Consider the following 19765-nt stretch of genomic DNA (forward strand, 5'->3'; position numbering starts at 1 on the left):
AAGGAGCTCATAACAGAGGACTCCCTTCCAATCCCACCATATACACAACATCACCTTCTTTGGATGAAGACCGGCTTTTGGTGTGGTTGGTGGTGGTTCATTTTGCTTGCCCCACGATCTCTTCCGTTCCACATTATTGTACAGTAACCACTTCTCATCGCCCATCACAATTTATTTCAAAAAAGGAATGTTTTCATTACGTTTAAGTAGAGAATCACATGCGGAAATACAGTCAAGAAGGTTTTTTTTGCGTAACTTATGTGGATTCCAAACATCAAAGTGATTCACATAACCAAGCTAGTGCAAATGATTTTCAACGCTTGATTTGGATATTTTGAGTATGTCGGCTATCTCCCACATGGTATACCGCTGACCATTCTCAGTGAATGGCTCGATTTGATTGCTATCAACTTCAACTGGTCTACCCGACCGTGGAGCATTGTCCGCTGAGAAAATTCCAGCAGAAAACTTTTGCAAACCACTTTTGACACGTTCGATTAGTCATAGCACCTTCTCCATATACTGCACAAATCCTTTTTTGCGTTTCAGTTGCATTTTTACCTTTCTTGAAATAAGCATAATATGCCGAAAATGTTGCTTTCTCTCCTACCTACAATATTAAAGTGGCTATACAAAAATTCACCAATTTTGATAAGTCTTTTTTAAATGCACGCTGATATGACAGGTGTCACATAAAATCCAACAAAATTGTTTCAAATGAAGTTAAAAACACCTAGGTGCTACTAGAGCCATCTTACGGAAAAAACTGAACGAACCTTTTGGCCCACCCAATAATATGACACTATTTCTCTAAAATCAAGTTAAGTTTTACTCTGAACTACTGTTTATTCAGGTTAGAAGTAACTTCAATTTCAATAAGGATTAGGTTTGTTACGGGTAGTGGAGACCCAAAATAACAGTGGCCTAATCAATAAGTAGACTTTTAACCCTCCTACACTGTTGGTGGGAATGTAAATTGGCGCAGTCACTATGGAGAACAGTATGGAAGTACCTCAAAAAACTAAAAATAGAACTACCCTATGATCCATCAATCCCACTCCTGGGCATATATCCCGACAAAACTATAATTTGAAAAGATACATGAACCCCCATGCTCACAGCAGCACTATTTACAATAGCCAATACACGGAAACAACCTAAATGTCCACGGACAGATGAATGCGTAAAGGAGATGTGGTACACATATATATAATGGAACACTACTCAGCCACAAAAAGAATGAAATAATGCCATTTTAAGCTACATTGATGGACCTAGAGATTATAATATTAAGCAAAGTCAGAAAAAGAAAAACAAATACCATATGATATCAGTTACGTGGGGAATCTAAAATATGACACAAATGGGGAGTCGAGATGGCAGCATGGGAAGATGTGGAATTCGCATCTCCCCACAACTAGGGTGCCTGCCGGACGCTGGTGGGGGACCTCGATGCCCAAGGAGACAGGAGGAACCCCAAGCGACTGCGTAGGATGTGGGGGAACTGAGTGGGGAGGAGAAGTGGAGGCCTGACAGGACCAGTGCCACTGAGGGGTGGGGTTGGGATGGGGGAGGGGTTCCCATGCCTGGAGGGACCCTCAGGGGCTCAGATCGGGGGGAGCATGCCTAGCATTTCCCCTGCCCAATCAGCCCGGGAAGCCCTCCTGGCTCTCAGGACAGGTCCTATGCACTCAGAGGCCCACTCCGGGCCACACTGGTCCTGGGGGCATAGGACGCAGGCCAGGGGAGAACAGGAGAGGGAGATGGGAGGGGCCCTCCAGGACCAGAGGAGCAGGAGAGGAGCAGAGGGCATTTGCCCCGCCCACTCGGGCTGGGGAAGCCTGCTGGGCTCCCAGGCCGGGTCCCCCGCCCTCCGAGACCAGAGGCAGCCTGGGCCCCTTCTGTTGAGTTGAGCCTAAGCCCTCTCCCCAACCCCCCAACCAGGGCCTTTTCCAGTTCTGTGGATAATAAGCATAGGCCTCGCCCACTGCCTAAACCTGGCCCCTGCCTAAGCCCCGCCTCCCACAGCCAAGGCCTTTTCTGCCTTTTTTTTTTTTTTCCCCTCATTTTTACTATTGTGATTCTGTTTTACCTTCTGGTTGTTGTTTCATCTATATTTTTATATTTACATTCTTTCTAACATATGTTAATTTCCTAGTCTAATTTTATTTTTTACTCTTTATTGTTCTGCTTTCTTTCTTTTTTTTTTTTTTTGCCACCCCACGCAGATTGTGGGATCTTGGTTCAGGAGCCAGGGGTTGAGCCAAAGTCCAGCGGTGGGAGCTCCGAGTCCGAACCACTGGACTAACAGGGATAATCAAGGGATCAATCCAAGAAGATATAACAACTATAAATGTTTATGCACCCAACATAGGAACACCTCAAAACATAAGGCAAATGCTAACAACCAAGAAAGGGGAAATCAACAGTAACACAATAATAGCGCGGGACTTTAACACCCCACTTACACCAATGGACAGATCATCCAGACAGAAAATTAATAAGGAAACACAGCTTTAAATGACACAATAGACCAGACAGATTTAATTGATATTTATAGGACATTCCACCCAAAAGTGGCAGAATACACTTTCTTCTCAAGTGCACACAGAACATTCTCCAGGACAGATCACATCTTTGGTCACAAATCAAGCCTCAGAAAATTTAAGAAAACTGAAATCGTATCAAGCATCTTTTCTGACCACAATGTTATTAGACTGGAAATCAATTACAGGAAAAAAACTGTAAAAACCACAAATACATGGAGGCTAAACAGTGCTCTACTAAATAACCAAGAGATCACTGAAGAAATCAAAGAAGAAATAAAAAAATACATAGAAAAAAATGACAATGAAAACATGATGACCCAAAACCTATGGGATGCAGCAAAAGCAGTTCTAAGAGGGAAGTCTATAGCAATTCAATCTTACCTCAAGAAACAAATAAAATCTCAAATAAACAATCTAACCCTACACCTAAAGCAACTAGAGAAAGAAGAACAAAGAAAACCCAAGTCAGTAGAAGGAAAGAAATCATAAAGATCAGAGCAGAAGTAAATGAAATAGAAACAAAGAAAACAACAGCAAAGATCAATAAAACTAAAAGCTGGTTCTTTGAGAAGATAAACAAAATTGATAAACCATTAGCCAGACTCATCAAGAAAAAAAGGGAGAGGATGCAAATCAATAAAATTAGATACAAAAAAGGAGAAATCACAACTGACACAGCAGAAATACAAAGGATTGTAAGAGACTACTACAAACAACTACATGCCAATAAAATGGACAACCATGAAGAAATGGACAAATTCTTGGAAAGGTACAATTTTCCAAGACTGAACCAGGAAGAATTAGAAAATATAAAGAGACCTATCACAATGAATGAAATTGAAACTGTAATCAAAAATTTTCCAACAAACAAAAGTCCAGGACCAGATGGCTTCACAGGCGAATTCTATCAAACATTTAGAGAAGTGCTAAAACCGATCCTTCTCAAACTCTTCCAGAAAACTGCAGAGGGAGGAACACTCCCAAATTCATTCTACGAAGCCACCATCACCCTGATACCAAAACCAGAAAAAGATATCACAAAAAAGAAAATTATAGACCAGTATCACTGATGAACAGAGATGCAAAAATCCTGAACAAAATACTAGCAAACGGAATCCAACAACCTATTAAAAGGATCATACACCATGATCAAGTGGGATTTATCCCAGGAAGGCAAGGATTCTTCAATATACACAAATCAATCAATGTGATACACCATAGTAACAAATTAAGGAATGAAAACCATATGATCACCTCAATAGATGCAGAAAGAGCTTTTGACAAAATTCAACACCCATTTATGATAAAAACTCTCCAGAAAATGGGCATAGAAGAAACCTAGCGCAACATAATAAAGGTCATATATGAAAAACCCACAGTAAACATCATTCTCAATGGTGAAAAACTGAAAGCATTTCCACTAAGATCAGGAACAAGACAAGGATGTCCACTCTCGCCACCCTTATTCAACACAGTTTTGGAAGTCCTAGCCATGGCAATCAGAGAAGGAAAAGAAATAAAAGGAATACAAATTGGAAAAGAAAAAGTAGAGCTGTCACTGTTTGCAGATGACATGATACTATACATAGAAAATCCTAAAGATGTCACCAGAAAGCTACTAGAACTAATCAATGAATTTGATAAGGTTGCAGGATACAAAATTAATGCACAGAAATCTCTGGCATTCCTATACACTAACAATGAAAAATCAGAAAGAGAAATTAAGGAAACACTCCCATTTACCATCACAACAACCAATAGGAATAAACCTACCTAAGGAGGCAAAAGACTTGAACTCAGAAAACTATAAATCACTGATGAAAGAAATCAAAGATGACACAAACAGATGGAGAGATATACCATGTTCTTGGACTGGAAGAATCAATATTGTGAAAATGACTATACTACCCAAAGCAATCTACATATTCAATACGATGCCTATCAAACCAACAATGGCATTCTTCACAGAATTAGAACAAAAAATTTTACAATTTGTATGGAATTGTAAATTCCATACAATTTGAAATTAAATTACAATTTGAATTCCATACAATTTGTATGGAAACACAAAACAACCTGAATAGCCAAAGGAATATTGAGAAAGAAAAACAGACCTGGAGGAATCAGACTCCCCAACTTCAAACTATACTACAAAGCTACAGTAATCAAGACAGTATGGTACTGGCACAAAAACAGAAATATAGATCAATGGTACAGGATAGAAAGCCCAGAGATAACCCACGCCATATGGTCAGTTAATTTACAACAAAGGAGGCAAGAACATACAGTGGAGAAAAGGCAGCCTCTTCAATAAGCGGTGCTGGGAAAACTGGACAGCTACATGTAAAAGAATGAAATTAGAACGCTTCCTAACACCATACACAAAAATAAACTCAAAATGGATTAAAGGACCTAAATTTAAGACCGGATACTATAAAACTCTTAGAGGAAAACACAGTAAAAACACTCTTTGACATAAACCACAGCAAGATCTTTTCTGACCCACCTCCTAGAGTAATGAAAATAAAAACAGAAATAAACAAATGGGACCTAATGAAACTTAAAAGCTTTTGCACAGCAAAGGAAACCATGAACAAGACAAAAAGACAACCCTCAGAATGGGAGAAAATATTTGCAAATGAAGCAACTGACAAAGGATTAATCTCCAAAATATACAAGCAGCTCATGCAGCTCAGTATCAAAAAAACAAACAACCCAATTAAAAAATGGGCGGAAGACCTAAATAGACATTTCACAAAGAAGACATACAGATGGCCAAAAGGCACATGAAAAGATGCTCAACATCAGTAATTATTAGAGAAATTCAAATCAAAGCAACAATGAGGTGTCACCTCACACTGGTGCGAATGGTCACTGTCAAAAAATCTAGAAACAATAAATGCTGGAGAGGGTGTAGTGAAAAGGGAACCCTCTTGCACTGTTGGTGGAAATGTAAATTGATACAGCCACTATGGAGAACAGTATGGAGGTTCCTTAAAAAACTAAAAATAGAACTACATATGACCCTGCAATCCCACTACTGGGCAAATATCCTGAGAAAACCGTAATTCAAAAAGAGTCATGTACCACAATGTTCATTGCAGCTCTATTTACAATAGCCAGAACATGAAAGCAACCTAAGTGTCCATTGACAGATGAATGGATAAAGAAGATATGGCACATATATACAATGGAATATTACTCAGCCATAAAAAGAAATGAAATTGAGTTATTTGTAGTGAGGTGGATGGACCTAGAGTCTGTCATACAGAGTGAAGTAAGTCAAGAGAAAAACAAATACCATATGCTAACGCATACATATGGAACCTAAAGAAAATTGGTACTGATGAACCTAGTGACAGGGCAGGAATAAAGATGCAGACGTAGAGAATGGACTTGAGGGCACGGGGATAGGGAAGGGTAAGCTGGGATGAAGTGAGAGAGTGGCATGGACATATATACACTACCAAATGTAAAACAGATAGATAGTGGGAAGCAGCAGCATAGCACAGGGAGATCAGCTCAGTGCTTTGTGACCACCTAGAGGGGTGGGATAGGGAGGGTGGGAAGGAGACCCAAGAGGGAGGGGATAATGGGGATATATGTATTCCTATGGCTGATTTACTTTGTTGTATAACAGAAATTAACACAGCATTGTGAAGCAATTATACTCCAATAAAAATGTATTTAAAAAAATAAAATATGACACAAATGAACTTATCTACAAAACAGAAACGGACTCACAGACATAAAGAACAGATTTTTGGTTGCCAAGGGGTTGGGTGAGGGTTGGATTGGGAGTTGGGGATTAGCAGATGCAAACTATTATATATAGAATGGATAAACAACAACGTCCTATTGTATAGCACAGGGAGCTATATTCAGTACCCTGTAAGAAACCATAATGGAAAACAATGTGAAAAAGAATATATATATACATATATGTATAACTGAATCACTTTGCTATACACCAGAAACTAACACAGCATTGTAAGTCAACTATAGTTCAATTAAAAAATATATAAGCACACTTTTGACAATAAAAGCCAAGCAGCAAGGGTTCTCTTGAGGTGAGTTCTGCTTTCTGCCCTACAATCCAAACCCTCTGAAACAAGAGGACACAGAGGCCTGCCTACTTTTTTTCAATGAGGAAGAAAAACTCAAGGAGGACCCCCAACCAGACTCCAGTATACTGTTCTCCCGTATCAACAACGGTATTTAATCATCCACTGCAGTAATCCTGGAGCCAGACCAACCCGGAACGTTTGAGGCCCACTCTGAATATCTTGGAGTTGCTTATGCAACAGATCGTTTATTTTTTTCCCCACCTTTAACCATTAACTGCTGAAGTCTTTAAAACTCCATAGGTTTTGGAGCCCAAATTATTTTCTTATCCTAATTGGTCTGTCTAGGATTTTTTCATTTGTCATAGACTTATTTTCTTGGTGCATTTCCTTATAATTAGAACCCTCAAGCAAAAAAGGTGGGTGGAAGCACATTTTATAAACTTATTCTCATGCCTTTAGTATTGAAGTCAATTTCTAATTGAAAAATTAGTCTCCAGGGGGCACTAATTAGATCTTGAGACTGATGCTTTGTGCAAATTTAGTTTCTTTCCAGTCTGTCCTATTTCTATAGGTTCCCTTTTTCACTGTTTCCAGCTTATAGCTAAAGGATTCCATATTTCCACTGGTCTGGGCGACTGGCAACAATGTTTATATAGTGATTTTTTTAAAATGTAAGCGAAATCATTGGCAACTTCAGAATGACTTATCATACATTTCCCAATGTCTACTACTGTGTGTAATGAATATTCAACATTTTTAGTGTATTAGATAATCGATTATATATTTGTTATATATTCATGAAGTTGTAAAGTTTTCAAAAAGATATATTCAGAGACCAAATTTGATTTACTCCTGTTTATGTTTCCCAGGATCATCTCTCTTCCATTATATGAATCTCCACCTTTTGTTTCAGAGTAAAAGAAAATCCAGAAAATAGAATTTAGATATATTAATATTTGAAGCTGATTTTCCTTCTATCCCTGCTTACTTCTCTAACAAAGATTTCCAGGAAAAAGGGAAGTCGTATCAAATCAAATATTATATCACTTACATTAATTTTATAGGAATAACTTGTTATGCAAATTGGATATCAACCTCATTCTTTATTTCCGCTTATGTTCATACTCTACTATACCTTTCCCTCATTTTTCTTGCTTAAGCTTAAAGAAGAATAAAGTTACTGCAATTCTACTCAAAGACATCCACTTTTGAATTTTTTAGTTTAGTTCCTGCTCATATCAAAGAAAGATATCATTTTAGAAACATTGCCTTTATTTTTTAATATCTGCATGTATTTTGCTTATATCCATATAAATTCTTTTTCCCATTTATAGAGCAATATATACTGCTTTTCACAAATGCAAACCAAATAAAGTGTATAAGGAAAAAAGTGGGCTGTGTTTGGTTGCCAAATCTTTGGACCTGTTTGCCTACCAATCTCGGAAATTTGCATGGCTTTTGTAACTACTGGTTGGCTTTTAGTGAAACTTTTCTGCCAAATTACTGGGAGGGCAGGTAATCCTCCAGGGCTTCCAGGTAAATTTGGATGGATCTTTTATGCATGTCGGGATAACATTTAAAATGTATGTTGTTCTGCAACATCTTCTCCTAATAGGTAGTGTCAAAACTTACTCCTCTGGCTTTGACAGAGCGAATTTTAACAAAGCAGCCTAGTAACTAGTGTGAGATTTAAATTTTTATGTTTTAAAGTTTTTCTATTTAACAAGATACGCTGGACAATTTTTTTTTTTAAGTGTGAAGTCAAGAAAAGGCACATGCGGTTTTTCACATGAGGAGCAGAAAATCCATATGAATCCAGCATACTCATCACCTATATCCTCACCCACTAAGGATTAGGTGAACCTTGTGTATACAAATTAAATCAAGAAAATGTAAACTCTGTATCTCTCAATTTTTTGAACTTTGCATTTTGCCTGGTCTTTCGTTTTGTACCAACCAGGCAGAGTCACAGTGGTAGCGAGATGGAATTTCCTTCTGTGATGTCTTTGATTCACTCAAACCAGAATCTATTAGCTCTTCTCTCCTGATTGGAAGAAGATGAATTCTGAAGAGATGGGGATCATGAATGCAGAAGATTTATACTTCTGATTAGACCCTGACAGCTGCTCAGCTTGCTTCAGAAATTGAAGGGAAAGGTTTATGGGGAAAAAAGCAGAGAGGGTGAGAGGGAGGGGATGAATAGCTATATCACGTACGTTTAGCCCCAGAATATATTATATGGCACACTTGATTTCACCTCTCTCCTGCCCTTGACAGACACTGCTAATCATTCAGGTCACATTTCTCACTGAGCTTGGATACAGCCTCAGAATCTTTTTTTTGGCATAGCCCTCTGGGCAGCTGCTACAAATCTATCTGGCTTAGCTTAGGAGATTGATTTACTGAGTGCAGTATTTACTCATTTATTCAACATTTATTGAACATCTAAACTGCGCCAGGCATGTTAAAGGCATTCAGGAGCAAGACATGCAACTTACGTTGTAATGAAATGAAAACTTTTTATTGCCTTTTCCAGCCCCACACATTTGCTCAGCATGTAGTAGGTGCTCAATAAATTTCCTTTGTCACATTGCCGTGAATTGGCTTGTGAAGAGCATTCTGGCATCAGCTGACCCTGCTGACAAGTGGAGTGTGGCTATGGTTCTCCCTCAAATAATGAGAACATTTGTTCCACCACAGTTCACTTCCTGCTTAAGGTCTATTAAAAACAAACTGACCCTCAAGATTAGTTCTCCACTGGATATATTTCGAGGGGCAGGGGTAGATATCCAAGAGAAGAATCATACACGGAAACTCATCTCATCCCTTAAATCTGACCTCTGAAAGTCTTTTAGATCTGCTGATTAGATTTTTGCTAGAACACAATATCAGACTCCATCCTCAAAGGAAATAAATTAAGCTGCACCCCACGAGGACAAATGGTTGACATTGTGCTCTTGCGAGCATCTTGTGTGCAGCTGTGAACAGCTGTGTTAGCGCCAGTTAAACTGTGATAGCATCGCTGGGGGGAGAGATAAAGGGCATTCATTCACAAAGCGCTATTCAAAGGGTCTCACAGGTGTGTTCTAAGGATTGGTTTTCTGCTATCGCCTTTCTATCTAAAATTTATCCTGAATTTAGATGATTGGGTAATATAATTCTGTCAGAATTATAGCTCTACTCTCTCCAGGGGTGGTGTTTTTGGAATACATGCTGTGGCATTCATAAACAAATATGAAATAGGGAAAAGCATCCCCCACTTGACAAAAGAGGATTAGCTTCTGACTCTCTGGAGTGATTCTTTGACCATTTATTCATTTCCTTATGAATAAGCCTCAGTTTTCCCCCCTCTGATAGAGGAAAGCACAGTATGTGCCAAAGAGACTGGCTCTTTTAAAGAACAGCTTTATTTATCACCCTTATTTGCAATTTTACTCCCCTAAAAGGAGCCTTCAGCTGTTCAGCCATTGACTACAAATGGCCAGCTCTTTTGGTGAACAAGGATGGGGTCAGATGCTAACTGCTGGTGAAGGGGACAAAATGAGGTGAGAAAAGGGCATCTTGTAAAAAAGAGAATGAAATGGCATTTAGATGTTTGTTTTAAACAGTCTGCAGTTTGCTGCTTGAAGGGAAAATTGTGTATATGAGATGCTCTCCTAAGAAATGGGAGTCAGGAGATAAAGCAGTAACATTAAAATTGGATAGAAATCCTAGGTCAGTGTTAGCAAATGCTGGCCCCGTTCACGGGCCACCTCCTTGGAATCAGTCGCCTAGTAAACTTGTTAAAGCTGCAGGTTCCCTGGCTTCACTTCTGGCTGCAGAATCACTGGAAAGAGTGCCTGGGGTTTTCTAACAGGCTACCCCAGATGAGCCTAGAGTATACAGCTAGATTTGAGAATTACTGCTAGATCCCAGGCTAAACAAACAAATGAACAAACAAATAAGCACAAATAGATGAAATATTTAAGAGGAAAAACCTCCAAACAGAACCAGAATAAAAAGAAATGGCAGGGCTGACCCTCTGTCTGGAGCCAAACCAATATAATAGTTTATAAACAATACCTAGTTATTAATTGAAGACTTACTACATATCCAGTGCTAATCTAAATGTTTTCTATTTCCTACTTTTTAAAATCTTTAAATTGTAAGGAAGTTTATGAAAGAGGGAGGCTCCACGAAGCAGTCTACACACATGAGACACAGCATTTTTAAGGCACTCGGAGAAGATCGCACAGCAGGTAGGCGGCTGAGCCAGGGTTCAAACTCAGGCAGCCTGGCTCCAGAACATGTGTGCCAAACCACAACCAGATACTGTTTTTCCTGTGTAAATGCAGGCCCTGGGGAAACAATGTTGAATAAGGCAGTGTCTTCCCTTAAGGAGGTCGTAGAAATTTGTGATGTCATGTAGCAAGTGCAGTGTGTAAAGTGCAAAGAGAAACTTAGAGGTCCTTGCAGGATCACAGAGGACCAGGTATGAGGAGTGGGTTTCTGGAGGTGGTGACACCTGAGCTGAAATCTTAAAGGATGAGTAAGAATGAGCCACAGTAAGCTTGGAAGAGAGTTCTAGGAGGAGCAGATGCCATGAGCAAAGTCTCAGAGAAAAGATACAGCAGTTCCAGACTTCTTTCACAGCACTGTTGACCAGAAGAGTGAATGATACAAGGTGGCAAGAATGATATCTGTCTAATCAATTACTATTACTATGATTATTTAATTAATAATAAATTTATTATTTATTTAATAATCATTATTTATTATTTAGTTATTTAAATGTTAACAACTATCACAAGAGTTTTTAATAACTGACATAAATGGTAATTGTGGCGTACCATAACCTATTGCTGGGTAATAAATTATCCCAAAACTTAGTGACTTGAAATGACCACCCTCTATGGTGCTCCTGGAGTCTATGAATTGGGAATTCTGACAGGGTACAGGTAGGATGGCTTGAGTCAGCTGCCTCATGTCTGGGGCCTCAGCTGGAGGTGACTTGAACATCTGGGGCCATGAACAGCTGAGGCTGGAGGGTCTACTTCGCAGAGGGATGGTCTAGCAGCTCAGTGGGGGTGAGTGGAAGGATGGATTTAGATGGGACTGTTGGCCAGAGCACCTCCACATGCCCTCCTCAACACGGTGGTCTCAGGGAAGTGTGACTTCTTCCAAGGTGGGTCAGGGTTCTAGTAAACAAGGAAGAGCTGATGTCTTTTTGACCTAGCTTTGGAAGTGTCACCTCCACTGGACTCTGTGTTAAAGCAGTCATAAGGACATGTTGGTTCAAGAGAAAGGGACATAACTCCACCTTTGAGGAGTGTCAAAGAATCTGGAGCCAAGTGTTAATATCATCACAGACAGTTCACATTTACTGAGTGCTTCCTATGTTCTAGGCTCTGTCCTAAATGCTTCATCGGGAACACCTCACTTTTTATCACAATGGTATGAAATATGTGCTATGTAAATATGTAAACCCCAGTTTACAGATAAGGGATCACAGGCTTCAAGAGGATGTGTGACTTGTCCAAGGTCACCAGTAAGTGGCCACCCTGGGAACTGAACCCAAATTTGTAGGATTTAAAAGCCTAGGCGTTATCATCTTGGTATTCTTCTTTCTAACTCAACCCTGACTTCTGATCCGTGTGCAGAGTAGGTTCATTCTAAGTGTTTGTGGAAAGGAAGAAAGTCACAGCACCTATGTATCTAAGGGGATGCAAGTAGGGACTTTGGGGAGCAACATAGTGCTCTGCAACTACGACACTCTCTTTTGCTCTTGTCAGAAGTAGAGTCCTCAGGAAACAATGGTTGTGTGGACCTCAGGCCTGGCATCTACACTTCTCATGTAATTGCTCGAATAATTCTCTCCCTGGTGGCCTCATCTCCAGAGACCCGGTGCCTGCATCCCGAAATCAAGGAAATGGGACACATTGTCTTTGGAAAATGCTTGAGTCAAAGTTCTCACAGACTCAGGAAGAATAACACAATTTGGGAGCATTCACTCCCGGGAAAATAGACAAATATCTTTTGACTAATTTTTACAGGTTATACCTACCAGAGGAGTAATCAATGATATTTATACGCAATTTTATGTTCACGTATCCACTCATCCAAAAAACACACATGCCAAACACGATGCTGGATTATGAAGATACTATGGCAGACAAGAGAGAGATGGTCTCTTCCATCAAAGAGTTTGTAGTCTGGTGAGGAAGACACAGTGAAACTAAGTAGGTAAATCTCCAAATAAATAATTGCTAATTCTCAAAAGTGCTTTGAAGGAAGTTAATTAGGAGATAAGATAAAAATCAAACCTAAGAGTAAGGTGGGAAATCTTGTTTATATGTATGCTGGTTGGGTTGGGCCTCTCTAGAAACATGGTATTTAAGTTGAAACCCAAAGAAAGAGAGGAAAAGAAAGGCCATGATCCTGTTTATTTCTATTCTGAATATTCTTTGGTCCCAAATGCCTTTCCTTTGAGTTCAATCCCTGTTCCAAAGAAAAGTAAGCTAAAAGACCATTAGACTCTTGATGGAAGAAGAATTTAACTGGTTCTTACTCCAGTATCAAGTATGTATATGCATTCTCTTCAAAGGCAAGTGTAAACCCTGAGATTTAAGGGGTGACTTTATTCCCCAGCAGCAGAATAATCTGAACCCTGCCCCAGCTGTCAGTCATTAGCGTGCCCACCAAGCCACTTGGGTCCTCATGCCAGCAGGGTCTTGGTGGGCCATTCTGCCTGTCAGAGGCACCTTCAGAGAGCAAAAGTGGGCTAGGCCTTCCGGCTAGAAGCCATTGAAAGATGTGCTTCCAAAGAACTCACATAAACTCCACTTTTCAAGATCAAACCGTATTTATCAACACTGAAGTACTGATACCTAAGGAAATCTGGCCTTGGTGGTGGGGGGCAGGGAGGGTTCCGGCCAATAAATACCTGTTCATTTAGTTGTTGAAGTTCAGATATTCACTGGTCTGGTGAAAGGACTCTCTAATATTTGAGCTCCCAACGTCTGTTGCAGTTGCAAGAAGTGACGCAGGGGGATTCAGCAGGATTAAAGACTTCATGTTGGTGCACTGCAGTAGTTTGTGGACTACCTAAACATGTCGTTATTATTTGAGATCATTCTTTGGAAACTGCTTCATTCACGTGTGCGTGTATGTATATACAAATAATATATGCACATATTTCATAGTATAATTAGCATGTATATATGGATGTATTACCTAACTCCTAAAATAGCAGTCAATATCCTATTGCACACTTACTTATCTCACTCAGTTCTTATGACAACCCTATGAAATTGTTATTATATGACATTCTACAGGCCAGGAAGCAACATAAGACTTATGATGTCCAAAAAACTAGCCACCAGATATATGTAGCTATTTAAATTTAAATGATTTAAAATTAAACAAACAGTCCCTCATTCACGCTAGCCACTTTTCAAGTGTTTAGTAGAACGTTTCCATCATTGCAGAAAGTTCTACTGGAAAGCTCTGGAGACTCTAGGGCAGAGTTTCTCAACTTTGGCAATACCTGCGTTGACATTTCGGGCCCGGTAAGTCTTTGCTGTGGGGGACCGTCCCATACATGGTAGGATGCTTAACAGCCCTGGCCCAGTAGTCACCAGGAGCACCTTCCCCCAGCTGTAGCAACCAAAAATATCTCCGGATAGTGTCATATGTCCCCTGGGAAGAGGGAATAAAATCCCTGGTTGAGAACCACTGCTCTAAACTCAGCCTATGGTTTACAGGGTGGCGGGGAACTTGGGTAAGTTGCTTTCAATTCTTGGGGCTTCATTTTCCTCACTGGTAAAAGATTAAAAAATAAAACACATTTTCATAGGGTTTTGTGAGGGTCTAATACTACAGATAAAGCATTTTAAATAATAAAAGCACATTAAATGGTTTTTAGGACTGTAATGCTCCAACTCCCCCCTTAAATGAGGAATATCTAGATGAGCTGACGTGGCATCTGGAAGCCAGGAAGCCAAGATTTCTGCTAACTGTTCCAATGCTCTATCCCTGAACTTGGGCTTCCACGTTTAGATAACTCAATGGACCAGAGACAAATGACAGATTTGCTTGATTTGTCAACAAATTTGCTTTGTTGTCTGCTTCGACAACAAAGCCAAGGGACTTGAAAACTCTTAAAAAACAAAACTCTAAACACAGAAAATCATCTCTCGGCCTCATTGCCTGAATTTTGTCAAGATGGCCTTGAGAGTATGTGGAACAACAAGGCAATCAATTAATGAGGAAGGTTTTTAAATTTCTCGATAAAAGTTGAAGCAAACATTTAGATCAATTATAGTGAAAATGATGACAACACATCAACTGTCAGTAAATTAGCTAAAGTTTCAACCTCAAACGTCTGAATAGGCACATTTAGAGAAGGGACACAATCAGTGTATCGGGTTCAGACAACCATGTTAGTAGGATAGAAAGATAATTAAATGAATATTTTTTAAGTCTGTGCCTATCCTTGCCTTGAAAAATAAAACAAATATAGGTGTTTTAATAGGCTTACATTACAGGGGAGACTATCATCAACTTATTTTTATCCTTGAGATTTTTCATGGTTGTAAGATTAAGCTGAATATAACTTTCTGAATATAAAATTGTCATTAGAGTGGACACTATGGACCAATATTCGACCATTTTTGACCTATGAGAAGGGAAATTCCATAAGATTTAAAAACAATGCCTTGAAGAGAGGAGCAGAAACAGAAGAGTTCATTTCTTCGATTTGTGTTTTGATAACTGATGCCTGATAGGTCATCTATGAGAAAGAGTTGAGGTTCACCATTCACATAATGACCTGGCCATTTGTCATGCATTTACAGACCCCAGGTTAAGAATTAAGCATTAGCTCCTTAACCTCATTTAAATATACAACAACAATATGAAGAGGGTATTATTTCTTTCTATTTTGAAGATGACAAAAAACTGAGGCCGAGAAGGTCTGGATTAACTTGAGAATAAGAGGTATAGCCAGATTTCAGACTCAGGTCTGCAAAATTCCAAAACTAGTGGTCCCCTGCCAACCTATAGCTGCAGGTCAAAGATGAAGAAGACGCTCACGCTCACATGGTGTAACTCACGTTCGTAATTAGCACTCCCCCACAATGTTAGACGCACTCACTGCCTCTGGATGACATGGGACGCTGCATGTCATGTCCCATGTCATCCATGGGATACCGCATGTCATCTTTTATGGTCTGAGTACTTTTACCATCTTAATTCATTAAAGCAGCTTACAAACGAGACATCTTTCACACTTTTGTTACACAAACTATTTTATGAAAATGAGCCAATCTTCCAAACTCTCTGCAAAAAATATATATATATTTTTCTGGTTCCTTGTTCATCAGAGGAATATTCTGGTGGGCTATTTTTTAAAATAAAGTAAGTTCTTAACTATCCATCAAACCAGTCCAATACCACCAGGCCCAAGATCAGATGGATATTAAAAACATCTCAAAGAAAGAACTCACTAATTTAGAGTTACTGAAGGGAGAGTCAATTCTGAATTAATAAAATATCTTAATTAAAGTATGAATTAAAAGAAAGTCTTATTACCTTTTGATATCTGATGGATGAATGAATCAATCAAACTGGAGTGTGGAAAATATAAAATTATATGAACTGGGCAAAAATAGAACCATGGGGAGGTCTCATTCGGCCTATTTTGATGAACAGATGAGGGCTATTTTGAATATAGTTTTCCATATTTATAGGTCAAGGTGCTGCTACAGTTTTGGGAAAGAAGTAGTTTTTGTGAGCTGGTAAACATTCCCCTTACCCTTACAATCTTTCTATACTGTATTATATACATAGCTATAGATATATACCCATATGTAATATATATATTCTGTACTATAAAGATATAGAGATATGAAAACAAATTTACTGACATCAATTTCCTTAAACTATTATTCCAACACAGAGAGGCACTGAAGAGTTGAAGACAATGATAATAAACCCATAAGACTGAAAGTTTGCAAGGCTCACTCCCTCTGAGGGTGGGAGAAGGAGAGGGAAGGAATATTAATAAGTCTTCAAGAAGAATCTAGAGACTGCTTTCAATTACAGCAAAGAAGTAATGGCAGTAATATACATATACATACTGAGGCAAAACATATATATATATTTTATACTGTACTATATATAACATAACCTGTGCCATATATATATGAAATCTCACAAAGATAATGAGCTCCCCAGACTCCATCTAAATAAACATAAAGTTTGAATTCTTGGGAGTGGAATACGTAAAGTCTTTTTATATAGTCAAACTTTAAAAAACATAACTGAAAAAGGACAACTGAGTATGGTTACTTTCTCTATTTGAGCCAGTCACATTTCGTTCCATCAAATTTATGACTCTTTTCATACCAATATCATGAGAAACAAAATTCTAACTTGATTTTTAGTATTCATTTCGGGTTTGGTAAAGCTTTTAGACCTACCTCCAGTATCTGTCTAGAAGAAAAAGCCATCTGACTGTTACAGAACAGGGAGACTAGCCAACAAATGATAATGAATAATCTTTTTTTTTTTTGAATAATCTTGAAGGAAGGAAAAAACATAGAAAAACAAAGGATGTATTACATATCTATTGTTTGTAACAAATTATCCCAAATCTTAGGGGCTTAAAACAACAAACATGTATTATCTCACACTTTCTGTGGGTCAGTAATCTGGAAGCAGTTTAGCTGGGTGATTCTGGCCCAGGGTCTCTCATAAGGCTGCTATCAAGGCATTAGCCAGGGGACAGTACCCCCAGGGGCCAGTACCCTAGGATAAGACTAAGATACAAGGACAGAAGTGCGGGGGCGGGTAATACGGGGACTGAAAATGAATCCAACAATTATAACAATATACTGTAATAAAAGTTATGTGAATGTGGTCTCTCTCTCAAAATACCTTACTGTACAAATTTAACGCCTTTCGTCTGTTAACGAAGCACTTATCACACACCGTGGCTATAACTTCTGCAGTCTGTGGTACAGCAGAAAAACTAGCACCAATTTCTTTCTCCTTCTTTACAATTTCACCGAGAAGATTCGTTCTTACCAGAGGTCTTAGCAACTTCAACATACCGTTTTTTCCTTTCCTTATTAAGTCGGGGACTTTTGTTATGGACCCTCCAGAGTTGGTTCCCGAGAAGGGTCCTTCTGTCCAGTGTCCTTGGAGCCAATAAAACGAGACCGAGTTCTGTTTAGAAGCAAAGGAAAGCTTTCTTCTCTGACGGAAAAATGGCGAAGCGCGAGCTCGTACTCCAGAGCACACCCTCTTCAGGGCAGGACACGGTATGGGCGTGGCTGCTTTATATTCTCCACAGGGAGAAGGGGGCGGGGTTCTCGTGGGACACGTGCAGGCGTGCCTCTAAAGGATTCGAAGTGCTGTGCGCAGCCTCTCTGAGCATGGCCCCCGCTGCCTCGATCTGGGATTGCGGTGTCATGCGCAGTGCTTCCCTGCAGCGTGCCAGCTGGCTGAGGCATCAGGTGCAGCCCTTTTGCTCTAGGAACTCTGGTCTGAAGAGCTGCGTGCAAGGCCTCTGTTTATAGGCTGCACGTGGGCTGACATCTAGGATCCTAGATTTCAAGAGAGTTTCCACCATCCTCTGATAGGAATGACTTCTTGAGTCCAAACAGCTTCTGCAAAAGATACGGTTTATGCTGAACGTCTGCTTATCGTTAATCCCTTGTGATGTCTAATTTACAAATTAAATTTTCTTATAGCTGTGTTTGTATAGGAAAAAATATTGTATATATAGGGCTTTGTTTCAGGCATCCACTGGGGGTCTTGGCACATATACCCCACAGATAAGAAGTGGGATTGCTGGATCCTATGTCAGTTCTATTTTTATTTTATTTATTTATTTATTTTTTAATTTAATTTTTACTGGGGTATAATTGATTTACAATGTTGTGTTAGTTTCAGTTGTACAGCAAAGTGAATCTGTCATACAAGTACATATATCCACTCTTTTTTAGATTCTTTTCCCATATAGGCCATTACAGAGTATCGAGTAGCATTCCCTGTGCTATACAGTAGGTCCTTATTAGTTATTTTATATATCGTAGTGTGTATGTGTCAATCCCAATCTTCCAATCTATCTCTCCCCCCTATTTTAAACATTTTGAGGAACCCCTATACTGTTTTCTATTGTGGCTGCACCAATCTACATTCCCACGAATGGTGCAAAAAGTTCTCGTTTCTCCACAACCTTGTCAGCTCTTGTTATCGTCTGTCATTTTGATAATAGCCATTCTAACAGGTATCTCATTGTGGTTTTGATTTGAATTTCCCTGATGATTAGTGATGTTGAAAACCTTATAATGTACCTATTGGCCATCTGTACATCTTCTTTGGGAAAACGTCAATTCAGTTCCTCTCTGCATTTTTAAAATGGATACTTTCTTTTCTCGTGGTTTTTTTTTTTTTTTTTGCTATGAGTTGCATGAGTTCTTTGGATATTTTGGATATTTACCCCTTATCAGATATATTTGATTTGCAAATACTTTCTCCTATTCCATAGGTTGCCTTTGCAATTTATTGGTGGCCCTTTGCAAAATCTTTAACTTCCTCATCATTACTTCCTTCCATAACACTCCAGTCAAAATTCTAAACCTGAATGAATCCTACTACCTATCTTCTCTTTAAGTTTACTTTAAAAGATCCACAACTCTGGGGAAAAAAAATATTCAAGCAGATCAGGTGATTGTATTTTTAATCTATGGTGCTTAAATTCAATTGGGCAATCGTGACTCTCCAGTCATCCTTATAGGCTGACTTTCTCAATACTGAGACCATTATAGCACCATCATTACTTTCTCCTATTTCTTTAAAACATTTAGACTCCTCCTATACATCCATAATCAAAAAACTAAATCAGCCTCATAGAAGAGTCATCAGATAAGAAGTTTCACCACAAACCTAGAAACTATCCTTTCTTGTGCCCATGTTCTCCCTCTTTCCTAATTCAATGAAGAAAGTACTCTTCCTTCTATCAATGTCCAACTCCAGAAAATCTATGCAGCACTCTACACATCACCTTCTCAAACCATGCGTTATCTGCTCCTCATACTGCCTTGTCCATCACTCCTCTCAGTAAGTCGATATGTACCTGTCTCTACCCACTAACAGAGATGC

At 39.1% G+C, this 19765-nt stretch overlaps 1 protein-coding gene across 14 annotated transcripts in view; it reads left to right on the top strand.

Moving 5' to 3' along the window:
• Positions 1–19765, top strand: part of LOC309637527 (uncharacterized protein) — a 432423-nt gene that overhangs the window by 181146 nt on the left and 231512 nt on the right. The window contains exon 6 of one of the 14 annotated variants that reach the window (XR_014250590.1): positions 1–19765. This exon is cut by the window's right edge and continues 19874 nt beyond it. The exons of 11 other annotated variants lie outside the window; for them this stretch is intronic. The gene's annotated coding sequence lies outside the window, so the exon portion shown is untranslated. 2 more of the 14 variants (XR_014250591.1, XR_014250592.1) reach the window with 2 other exon arrangements.

This window comes from Balaenoptera physalus, assembly GCF_965194825.1.
Source record: "Balaenoptera physalus genome assembly, chromosome: 11".
Taxonomy (NCBI): domain Eukaryota; kingdom Metazoa; phylum Chordata; class Mammalia; order Artiodactyla; family Balaenopteridae; genus Balaenoptera; species Balaenoptera physalus.